A 5,493-nucleotide genomic window follows, 5' to 3' on the forward strand; every position below is an offset into this window, starting at 1 on the left:
GCTTTGGCTCCTTTCCATAATTATGACCAAAATCCTAAAGGAGTTGATTTGCCATATTGTGGATGCCCGAAGATCCAGTCAGTAACCTCACAGGCATGGCAATGCCCTCTAAAGTGTTACCTAAGACTGATGTCTGGTATACTAGCACTTTAGCCTGTTTAAAACTTCTTTCTGAGTTATGACCCAGTCCTAATGTGTCCTTTTTCTTCTAAATCTAGTGGGTCTCAAAAATTGAGCTAAAGGGGGAATAAATGTTCTCTAATAATGACAAAGGTAGAAAAATATTTGGATTCTTTTATTGTTTTCAGAGTTGGAGATTGTTCAACTTTGCCAGTTACTATACCTGGTAGCAAAAGAGTCTTACCTGACCCTATAAACTGCTCTAAAGGCTCTGGGCCTGAAGTTTCTGAGAGATGATTGCTCATCCCCATTCCCATAGGTCAGTGCATAATGCTGTAGGAATTTTCTGTAAAATTTATAGAGGTTAACATAACATTGTCCATGTGATGAAATTTGGGTAGAGAAGATGAGAATGAAGACAAGGACACTAGTTACCATTCCATGAAATCCTAGGACTGGGAAGATGTCCATGGGGCAACACTTGAAAAGTCCACTGGTGATCTCGCCAGGTAAAAGCAAACTGGTCTTGTGACTGTTTGGTGAGAGGTGTGTTAAAAGAGGTTTCAGCCAAATCTTAAACAGCATGATTTTTCCCCAAATGCAGACACTTTGTGGTCAACTACCTGAATAGCATTAGGAACTACAGCATGTATGACTGGGGTTACCTTGCTCAAGCTCCAGTAATCCACAGTCAGCCACCAGGCGCTGCCTGGTTTGTGTATAAACAAGAGGGTGCAGTTAAAGGGACATTTTGCTGGGTGGATAATGCATGCACCTTTGCCAGTTCCTCAATAGTTTCATTTATTTCAGCATGTTGGCCCCGAGTCAATTGGTAGCATTTGGCTTTAACAGCCCACTCAGGGCTAAGGATTTCCAGGGGTCCCCATTTTGCATCTGACCTGAGAACTGTCTTCACTATGTGCACCTTCAATCTAAGTTCTCCCACTGAAGTTTGCAGAGGCTTTCCTAATAGAATATCTATGCCTAAAATATTTTCAGGAAAAGATGAAATAAGTAAGATATGCGGGGCAGGAGGAGCTTTTTTAGTACATAGATGCAGAAAGCCCTTTCATCTGGATCTTTTGTTCCCAGTAACCATCAGTGGAAGCCATTAAAGACGGTGTCTTTCCATATTTCCATGGATTAATGTACATTGCACCCCAGAATCAACTAAGGGAATAGTCTTCTTGTTATTTTGGGAGGAATAGTAAATGGGGAACCCAATTTGGGGTCTCTGATTGGCCTCTATTACTCAAACATGGAGTCAACCTTGGTGCCACTACTAATCTCAGGCCTGGGATGGGAACCAGTCCTGATTGACCAGGGCAGTAGAAAGATTAAGAGGTGACCCATCTTCCTTGTCTACCAGATGAAGGAAGTGAAGGGACAAACTTCTGCTCAGGCTGTGGTTCCCTCTGTATGGCTGCTAGTACAGTATTAGGTTGCTTTTCTGTATTTCCCTCGAGTGTTGCTGCTCCCAATAATTCGAGCCATGTTTGCTTCAGCATGACTTTTTTTGGTCCCTTTGCTGGTTTCCCCTTCTGTGGATTTTCTTTCCCCCCTTTGTTAGCTTTTGTGAGGTCACAAAGGAAACCTGTCGCTGGCTTTCCTGGTTTCTCCCAAGTCTGCTATGGCCTCTCCCACATCATATACACCATTTTTCACTATAAGACTCAATAAAGATAGGAAATGGCTGTGTTTTTGTTGTAGCAAATTTATTTTCCAACCCGTAGCAATTTCTTCTCCATTCCTACAGTAAAAATTGCTTTATCAGGTCCCACAGAAATCTCCACATAGATGGTTTGCCTCCTTCCTAATTCTAGAAAAGTCTCTGGAACTCTTCATTGACTTCTAGGAATTGTCCCTTCTGGTGATTCTCCTTCCTTGGGCCGAGCCTCTCTCATTGCTAGAAAAATCCTATCCATAAGTGTTTTGTGTTTTGAGGGTTTTATACAGGGCTGCATGGATGATGGTGTGCTCATTTTATCTGCTTCATTTCAAGCAAAATAAAATCTGTCAGTCTTTATGTGCCCCAATAGGCCATCCAAGTAGGTGGGGGTAAGCCAGGGAGTGGTGTAAAGGCCTCTGCAGTCTCTAAGAGTCAGCTGCAGTGTACTCCCTGTTACTGAGTCTCCTGGATCTCTTGACCACCATTTGCTGCAGATGTTAAGCTTTCTCTTTCCTTTGCCTGAGGAGTGAGCTCACTAGTGATCCCATTTGCCCTCCTCTTCTATGCCTTCTAGGTCATCAGATATCTCTCCAAAGCTGGAAGTGAGATTTGACACTGTCGTCACAATAAACCAAGGTCCTTGGTTTATGGGAAAATGAGAAAATGATATACGTCCAGCAGAAGGTTACATGTGGGAGTAACTGTAGGGCTGAATTGAAAAAGGAATGTAAACATCTCTCATTGTGAGAATTTCTAGTAATGTCTTTGCTGCATATGTATTTGGGACCAGAATTTGTACTCTGTATAGCCTAAGAAATTATAAGCTGAAAATTTTAGCTTAAGAAGTTTAAGACTTAGTGACCCTAGCGAGCCTTTGCAAGTAAAGTCAAATGCTTTCTGGCAGAGTGCATTGTCAACCGCCTCAAAGAGCTCCCACAGATAAAATTCTAATGTAACAGAGTCCAATATAGAATCACAAAATACATGAGGACTGAGCTAACACAATGAAAATCAGTACAAACAACGAAGTAAATAATCAGAACTGCAAAGGCACCAGACCTTAGAGTTAGTGCTTACACAGTTCATGCAAGCTCTGGGGAAGATTCTTTTTCTTGTTTTTCAAGGCAAGTTAACCAAACAATATTTTTCATATATCTAGTCTTTATTGAATTTTAAATCTCTGATTACATGAATCATTGCATAGAAAATTATAAGAAAACCAAAAAGTAATAAAAATTATCTCTTTATTCAAAGAGAACTCATTAATCCAGCATATATATATAAATCAAATCAAATACACTATAAGCACCATGCCTATTATCTTTCTGCCTTGAATTCTTAAAATCCATGTAAAAACATATGTGTATTAGAATGGAGAAGCATGAATCCTATGTACTCAATTCTGATATGAGGACAATTAATGACAAGGGGTAGGGGTGAGCAGAGAGAGGAAGAAGGAGGGAGGAGTGGGGAAGGGCTTAGCAGAGAGAGGGAAGGAAGGAGGGGGGTGGGGTCCTGGTGTGTACCACACCTTTTGGGGGCAAGACATGATTGTAAGAGGGACTTTACCTAACAAATGCAATCAGTGAAACCTCAATGAATACCCAACAATAAATTAAAAAAAAAAACAACATACATGTATTAACATTCGTTGAGTAGTGCAAATGTCATGAGTTTCTCTACTATACATGTCTGTGTTTTCGAACTTCATGTAGATAAAATTGTTATTTTATAGTAAAAAATGGAATTATTTATAAATAGCTACCAACAAAACTGAGCTAATATTAGCAAAAGTAGAGGAAGAAAAAAAATAAATTAAAATGTTAATCTATTTGGGCTCACATAAATTTCAAATGTATTTTCCCAAACATGATGAAGTTGTTTACAAAAGAATATATTAAGACAAAATAATTTTGCACACACAGCACAATATTAATGTCTTAAGTGGTCACAAAATTGGTAAGAAAAACCACCAGACAGAAAAAGATAAGAAAGAAAAAAGAAAAAAAAATGAACAATTTCCCCGAAGCATATTCTATTGGTCATTAATATTCTAAAAATGCTTAACCACCCTAGTAATCAAATGTGTGAAAATTAAAGAGATGTTTTTGCAATTAAGGTAACAGAATTAAAAATAACAATCATGGTTGATTTTACAATTGGACCAATATATATATATTTTTAAGTATAATGTGTTGTTTCCTTGTGTCTGAAGGGAAATACATTCATTTTGCAAAACATTTTTCAAATTCCTCCTTAGTGGAGTTTCACTTATAAGACAACTGAAATGCAGTTCTCTCTATGTATTAGTTATACTAGGTCTTCAGTTGCTGCCATGCCCTGGCCCCCTTCTTGCCTCAGGCTCTGCACATGCAGCTTCCCAACCCCGAATCCCCCCTACTCTGCCACCTTACTCTTGTGCAGAGTTCAGACTTCACACTACGCCATCTTCACCTTGTGAACACCTTCTCTACTCCTAGGACCATGTTAAGTCATTTGTTTAGCATTCTTTAATTTATACTCCCCCACTTTAGAAAATATAATTAGATATTGTTGTGATTATATAAAATTATTATATAGCTACTTTTTAGTATTTATTTGTTTTTCTACTGGAATATATTATAGATTATATTGAGACATTGTTCAGGGCTATATCCTCAACATCTATAGAGTTAGCCTTGAAAAATATTTCTTAAAGAAATGAATAATATTCATGCTCTATAATACTCATATGATGCTTATTCATATCATTGGAAATATGAAGACAACAGAAATATAAGTGATATGATAAATATTAAGTATATTATTATACACCTGTAGAAATGATAATTACCAATAATTTTTTAAAACATGGAAAAATGAATTCTAATGTAATCTATAAAATAGAGGGCATAATTATTTATATGATAGAATTTTAAATAAACTATTCTTGTAAATTTGGTTAAAACTGGGTAATGTTGTTGTTTTGTTTCCTATTACCTCTGAACTATCTAATATTCCAAACTTATTTTGTTTAAAAAATTAACATATTGACTTGGAAATTTCACAGAAAAAAAAATGGTTTAAGCCTTTATATCAAGAAATATTCTAGCAATAGGCAGTTAAGTACAAGATCTAGAAATTTCTGGAAGTTGTTACAATGCCACTCAGTTCATATTTTGAGTTAGATATAAAGGTACACTGTAAAAATATACATGTGAAATATGTCCATGAGTGCAAGTCTGTGTGTATGAATGTGTGTGTACGTGCGTGTATGAAACTCCAGAACAGAACATTTCATATTTCACACAGTTTTTATCCTGAGATCCATCTTGTGTTCTTGATCAGGAATTGTTGAGTCCTTTGCATTGGTATTTCTAGTAGAATCTTTACTCAGCTATAATTGCTTCATGACCTTGCTTCATCTCAAATCACTGTATTTGAAGAGAATAAAGATTCTTTTCATCAGTGCTCTGATCCTATCTCCTGTGAGTAGACTCTGATTCTTTAGCTTTTTTCCCACAGAACATATCTACTACCATGATTACTGCTACAGCAAATAAAGACCAGTAAAAGGGGATGTTTGATTTTAAACAGTGCAAATAAAAGAACTGTTTAAAGAAATTAGCATATTCAGAAGAAGCATGCCTCACTTTCGTGTTCTAAATGTCAAGATTGATCATAACTTTCTTTTGCTGGTTTCTTTTTGTGTGTGTCTTTTTTTT

Source organism: Otolemur garnettii, unplaced genomic scaffold (genome assembly GCF_000181295.1).
Source record: "Otolemur garnettii isolate 467f Iridium unplaced genomic scaffold, OtoGar3 scaffold00329, whole genome shotgun sequence".
In the NCBI taxonomy this organism is placed as follows: domain Eukaryota; kingdom Metazoa; phylum Chordata; class Mammalia; order Primates; family Galagidae; genus Otolemur; species Otolemur garnettii.